The following is a 7389-nucleotide window of genomic DNA, read 5'->3' on the forward strand; positions in this document are numbered from 1 at the left end:
ACACATGTTCATGCCAAAAGATATAAAATAGTAATGATAGTACCACATACTTGTGGCACTGCCATTTGAGTCATATTGGTACAAAACGCATGGAGAAGCTCCATGTTGATGGATCTTTGGACTCACTTGTTTTTGAAAAGATTGAGACATGCGAACCATGTCTATTGGTATATATGCATGAAGAAACTCCATATAGATGGATCGTTTGGACTCACTTGATTTAGAATCACTTGAGACATGCAAATCATAACACATGGGCAAGATGACTGAAAGGCCTCGTTTTCAGTAAGATGGAACAAGAAAGCAACTTGTTGGAAGTAATACATTTTGATGTGTGCAGTCCAATGAGTGCTGAGGCATGCAGTGGATATCGTTATGTTCTTGCTTCACAGATGATTTGAGTAGATGCTGAGTATATTTACTTGATGAAACACAAGTCTGAATTATTGAAAGGTTCAAGTAATTTCAGAGTGAAGTTGAAGATCGTCGTGACAAGAGGATAAAATGTCTGTGATATGATCATAGAGATGAATATTTGAGTTACGATTTTGGCACACAATTAAGAAATTGTGGAAATTGTTTCACGACTAATACCGCCTGGAACACCATAGTGTGATGGTGTGTCCGAACATCATAACTGCACCCTATTAGATATGGTGCATACCATGATGTCTCTTATCGAATTACCGCTATCAGTTATGGGCTAGGCATTAGAGACAACTGCATTCACTTTAAATAGGGCACCACGCAATTCCGTTGAGACGACACCGTATGAACTATGGTTTAGAGAAACCTAAGCTGTCGTTTCTTAAAAGTTTGGGGCTGCGACACTTATGTGGAAAAGTTTCAGGCTAATAAGCTCGAACCCAAAGCGGATAAATGCATCTTCTTAGAATACCCAAAACAGTTGGGTACACCTCCTATTTCAGATCTGGAAGCAAAAGTGATTGTTTCTAGAAATGGGTCCTTTCTCGAGGAAAAGTTTCTCTCGAAAGAATTGAGTGGGAGGATGGTGGAGACTTGATGAGGTCATTGAACCGTCACTTCAACTAATGTGTAGCAGGGCACAGGAAGTTGTTCCTATGGCACCTACACCAATTGAAGTGGAAGCTTATGATAGTGATCATGAAATTTCAGATCAAGTCACTACCAAACCTCATAGGACGACAAGGATGCGTACTACTTCAGAGTGGTACGTAATCCTGTCTTGGAAGTCATGTTGTTGGACAACGATGAACCTATGAGCTGTGGAGAAGCGATGGTGGGCCCGGATTCCGACGAATGGCTCGAGGCCATAAAATCCGAGAGAGGATCCATGTATAAAAACAAAGTGTAGACTTTGGAAGAACTACTTGATGGTCGTAAGGCTGTTGGGTACAGATGGATTTTAAAGGGAAGACAGACAATGATGGTAAGTGTCACCATTAAGAAAGCTCGACTTGTCGTTAAGATGTTTTCCGGCAAGTTCAAGGAGTTGAATGCGATGAGACTTTCTCACTTGTAGCGATGCTAAGAGTCTGTTAGAATTATATTAGCAGTTACTGCATTATTTATGAAATCTTGCAGATAGGATGTCAAAACATTGTTTCCTCGACGATTTTCTTGAGGAAAGGTTGTATGTGATACAACCAGAAGGTTTTGTCAATCCTGAAAGATGCTAACAAGTATGCAAAGCTCCAGCAATCCTTCTAAGGATTGGAGTAAGCATCTCGGAGTTGGAATGAACGCTTTGATGAGATGATCAAAGATTTTGGGTTTATACAAGGTTCATGAGAAACTTGTATTTCCAAAGAAGTGAGTGGGAGCACTATAGAATTTTTGATGAGTATATGTTGTTAACATATTGTTGATCAGAAATGATGTAGAATTTCTGGAAAGCATCCAGGGTTATTTGAAAAGTGTTTTTCAATGGAAAACCTGGATTAAGCTACTTGAACATTGAGCATCAAGATCTATAAGGATAGATCAAAACGCTTAATAGTACTTTCAAATGAATGCATACCGTGACAGGATTTTGAAGGAGTTCAAAATAGATCAGCAAAGAAGGAGTTCTTGGCTGTGTTACAAGGTGTGAGTATTGAGTGAGACTCAAGACCTGACCACGGCAGAAGATAGAGCAAGGACGAAGGTCGTCCCCTATGCTTTAGACGTAGGCTCTACAGTATGCTATGCTATGTACCGCACCTGAAGTGTGCCTTGCCATGAATTAGTCAAGGGGTACAAGAGTGATCCAGGAATGGATCACATGACAGCGGTCGAACTTATCCTTAGTATCTAGTGGACTAAGGAATTTTCTCGATTATGGAGGTGGTAAAAGAGCTCATCGTAAAGGGTTACGTCGATGCAAACTTTGACACTAATCCGGATGACTCTGAGTAGTAAACCGGATTTGTATAGTAGAGCAGTTATTTGGAATAGCTCCAAGTAGCGCGTGGTAGCTACATCTACAAGATGACATAGAGATTTGTAAGGCACACACGGATCTGAATGTTGCAGACCCGTTGACTAAAACCTCTCTCGTAAGCATAACATGATCAAACCCTAGAACTCATTGAGTGTTAATCACATGGTGATGTGGACTAGATTATTGACTCTAGTAAACTCTTGGGTATTAGTCACATGGCGATGTGAACTTTGAGTGTTAATCACATGGTGATGTGAACTAGATTATTGACTCTAGTGCAAGTGGGAGACTGTTGGAAATATGCCCTAGAGGCAATAATAAAATGGTTATTATTGTATTTCCTTGTTCATGATAATTGTCTGTTGTTCATGCTATAATTGTATTAACTGGAAACCGTAATACATGTGTGAATACATAGACCACAACATGTTCCTAGTGAGCCTCTAGTTGACTAGCTCGTTGATCAACAGATAGTCATGGTTTCCTGACTATGGACATTGGATGTCATTGATAACGGGATCACATCATTAGGAGAATGATGTGATGGACAAGACCCAATCCTAAGCATAGCACAAGATCGTGTAGTTCGTTTGCTAGAGCTTTTCTAATGTCAAGTATCATTTCCTTAGACCATGAGATTGTGCAACTCCCGGATACCGTAGGAATGCTTTGGGTGTACCAAACGTCACAACGTAACTAGGTGGCTATAAAGGTGCACTACAGGTATCTCCGAAAGTGTCTGTTGGGTTGGCACGAATCGAGACTGGGATTTGTCACTCCGTATGACGGAGAGGTATCTCTGGGCCCACTCGGTAATGCATCATCATAATGAGCTCAATGTGACCAAGTGTTTGGTCACGGGATCATGCATTACGGTACGAGTAAAGTGACTTGCCGGTAACGAGATTGAACAACGTATTGGGATACCGACGATCGAATCTCGGGCAAGTAACGTACCGATTGACAAAGGGAATTGTATACGGGATTGATTGAATCCTCGACATCGTGGTTCATCCGATGAGATCATCGTGAAGCATGTGGGAGCCAACATGGGTATCCAGATCCCGCTGTTGGTTATTGACCGGAGAAATGTCTCGGTCATGTCTACATGTCTCCCGAACCCGTAGGGTCTACACACTTAAGGTTCAGTGACGCTAGAGTTGTAGAGATATTAGTATGCGGTTAACCGAAAGTTGTTTGGAGTCCCGGATGAGATCCCGGACGTCACGAGGAGTTCCGGAATGGTCCGGAGGTAAAGATTTATATATGGGAAGTCCTATTTTGGCCACCGGAAAATGTTCGGGATTTTTCGGTATTATACCGGGAAGGTTCTAGAAGGTTCCGAAGTGGGGCCCACCTGCATGGGGGGACCCACATGAACGTGGGTAGTGGGGGAAAGGTCCCACGCCCCTGGTCAAGGCGCACCAAGATCCCACCTTAGATGGAATAAGATCATATCCCGAAGGGATAAGATCAAGATCCCTAAAAAAGGGGGATAACAATCGGTGGGGAAGGGAAATGATGGGATTTCTTTCCCCCACCTTTGCCAACGCCCCAATGGACTTGGAGGGCAAGAAACCAGCCCCCTCCACCCCTATATATAGTGGGGAGGCGCATGGGAGCAGCACCCCAAGCCCCTGGCGCCTCCCTCTCCCTCCCGTGACACCTCTCCCTCTCGCTGAGCTTGGCGAAGCCCTGCCGAGATCCCCGCTGCTTCCACCACCACGCCGTCGTGCTGCTGGATCTCCATCAACCTCTCCCTCCCCTTGCTGGATCAAGAAGGAGGAGACGTCTTCCCAACCGTACGTGTGTTGAACGCGGAGGTGCCGTCCGTTCGGCGCTCGGTCATCGGTGATTTGGATCACGACGAGTACGACTCCATCAACCCCGTTCACTTGAACGCTTCCGCTCGCGATCTACAAGGGTATGTAGATGCACTCTTTTCCCTCTCGTTGCTAGAAGACTCCATAGATTGTTCTTGGTGATGTGTAGAAAAATTTGAAGTATTGCTACGTTCCCCAACATGGAATAAGTTCGAAGACAATCCAGGCATCAACATGCAAATGCATCGTGAGTCTTCTTACGGAGAGCATCTTAGTTGGCTACACGGGGTGACTCGAGTGCATCTAAAGACTAGGTGGACTGATGTTGACTGCTTGGATGAGCCTTCGGATGGCGATGAAGGCAATGAGTATGATGATAACGTGCGCTTGGGTGGTAGACACATCCAGCATGGGCCTGTGCGAGACCGTGTGGTAATGATACTTCCTCCTAATAAACCGACTCTCAATACATCTTATGTGTAGGTCATTATCTTTGAGATTTCCTTTTTTGCAGGCTAGGGAGCTCCTACGAGGGATTAACGAAGCTGGCGACGCTCTGCGAGTGTATCCAGGAACTCCGCAAGCGGAATCTACTCTACGTGAATGCCTCGAGGTGAACTATCCATGATGTACACAATTCTTTACATTATATTTCCTTGAGTTAACTATATGTTGTTTTTTGTAGAAAATGGTCCACCGGTCTCGTCGCCTCATTGCTAGGCTTGCATGTCGCGCTCCTGCTACAGACTTGGCTAATGCGCAACCATCATCCACATCTTCTAGTCATCTCTATATGAGTGACGAGGCGGGCAACTCCATAGATGATCAGACGATGTTGTCGCAATGCTTCGAAGCACCGGAGCCGACTCAACCTACTCAGCCTCGTAGGACAACTAGGCAGCATATGCCTGTGAACAGGACCACCCCCGGTTCAAATGCCCTCAGAAAGAGAGCAGCGCCACCAAAAAGAAAGCGTTGACTATGTGTAATGTGTAATGTGTACTGTGTACTGTTGCTTTCGTTTCGAGACCTTTTATGTCTATGAACTAAGTATGTGTGACATTATGGTCATTTCTCTTATGTTTGGACTCTTTGTGATGATGTTTGTTAAACATTTTAGTGTTGCGCTGTATTGTGATGGCTTTTGTTGTTGAGCTATGATGTGTTGTGCTGATATTTGAGATGTTATATATCTGCTGTTGTTATGTTTCAGGGTTGGCTACAAAATGAGTGGAGGTCATGGCCAAATTTTCTATCAGCTGGGTGCTTCGGCGCCAGTGAGAGTGGCGCCGAGATTGACAAGGTCGGCTCCAGGGAACGTAGCGCCGAAATAAATAACGTCGGCGCCGGGATGCGCGGCGCCTAGACTGAACACTTCGGCGCCAGCAGTCGTCCGAATCCAGGAGGCATCCAGAACGATGCAAACAAGAGCGTTGGTTTTTTCTAAGGATGACGGCGCCGCCCGCTGTGGCGCCGAATCTCGGTGCTCAGCACCGTGCCGCCGAATATGCCACGTCTCGGGTTTTGCCATCCGTTCGGCTTGACGGGCAGCTGTTGGGCCCACTAGTTCGGCGCCATAGCGTGTGGAGCTGAGGTGTGCATATGCGGCGCCCTGCACTTTGGCGCCGACCCCAGGGGCCAAATTTGGAATTAGTTTCGGGCAGGGGCCAGACGTGCTTGAAGTCGCTATAAGGGGCCAGATTTGTCAAAAAATACGGCACTTCATAACCAACCCATATTAGGGGCATATGGAGACACCCAAACGCGTCAACCACGTCGGATGACAGGGGGCCGCCCCAAATCTCTCGAAGACGTCTTCATCCTTGCACAACCTGTCCTGTTCATCTCCTCTTTTTTGCCTTGTCCGCACAAGCGCTACCGTATCGCCGCCGTCGTTCCCAACCCGGAACACCGCCATCGAAGGCCCCAACCCACAACGCCGTCGGCCGTGCCATCATTGGACGCCGCCCTAGTACGTGCAACTCCTCCGGGCAAACAACTCGTGCTCTATGTGTTTGGAAATGTGCGAGCTATTTTTTTATTCGTTTGGTCATTTGTAGGTCACCGATGGATTCATACTCAAATAATGCATATGGAAACACAGTTCTTGACGAATTCATATGCATAGAGTTTATGGATTCCTCGGCTTTAGACGACGAATATGCTGAAATGACGATGATGATGAGCATCTAGGAAGAATTGTAGAAGCAAGAGGAGCATGTATCAAACTTAAAGGGTTCGATTAAAGGGTAGGAGAGTTGTTCCCCGGGCTAGAATCGCTAGCGCACAGCTTCTCTACGCCGAGTACTTCAAAACAAATCCAAGATAATATAGAGATTTTGTTGTTGCGTGTAGTGAATTTCGTGGAGAAGGCTGATGACTACTTCAAACTGAGGAGCGATTGTTGCGAGAAACTCTCTAAAACTCTTTGGATGCTTGATTATGGTAAGACCGCAGACGCCATCGATACAAGAATAGACCACATGTTTGAACACGATGGTCATCATGGTGAAGATGTTTCCATTTTGCAATGTGAAAAAAAAATGTTTGGACCATGTATTTTTTGGTATGAATGATTTTTTATTTGCGTGAGCTAGTGATTGTTTGTGATGATCGATTATGCATCTGTATGTTTGAATTTGAGGTTTTAAAATTACGAGTTGTGGTTGCAAATGAGAACATTTAGGAGTTGGACCGGTGTTGTTCGCGTCCAGACATGTCCGCGGACCTGATTTCGCCGAGCAGATGCTCTTGCGACCTATACAAGCGCGCACAAAATCATGGCTCAAGTAAAGATGTACGACAGCCACCATTTATCTAGCGCATGAACACAGTTACACAGGACACGAACATACAGTGTAGAATATATGGAGATGGAGGAGGACATGGAAAACATACCGGTGAGAGGATTTGCTTACCGGCTGCTTCGTGGTCGCCGAACCCCTAGATGAAAACGAACGATATCTCTGTACGATTTAGGAAATTCAGAAGTGAGCACTGGAACAGCCATGGATGGGGATGGAGAGTGATTAGGCTTCTCGTAAAAAAAAACCTGTACCGGATGAATTCGGCTGGAAAGCAAAAAGATAATTGCGCATCCAGGGAATCGTACCCTGGTCAGTACCGTGGGAGGGTACTATGATACCACTACACCAGATGCGC

The 7389-nt window shown here is 45.3% G+C and overlaps 1 non-coding gene across 1 annotated transcript; it reads right to left on the reverse strand.

The window, feature by feature from the left end:
* Nucleotides 1-7318: 7318 nt before the first annotated feature.
* Nucleotides 7319-7389, reverse strand: TRNAG-CCC (transfer RNA glycine (anticodon CCC)). The gene has a single exon. It is a non-coding gene; the product is annotated as a tRNA-Gly (tRNA).

Source organism: Triticum aestivum, chromosome 5D, assembly GCF_018294505.1.
Source record: "Triticum aestivum cultivar Chinese Spring chromosome 5D, IWGSC CS RefSeq v2.1, whole genome shotgun sequence".
In the NCBI taxonomy this organism is placed as follows: Eukaryota; Viridiplantae; Streptophyta; class Magnoliopsida; order Poales; family Poaceae; genus Triticum; species Triticum aestivum.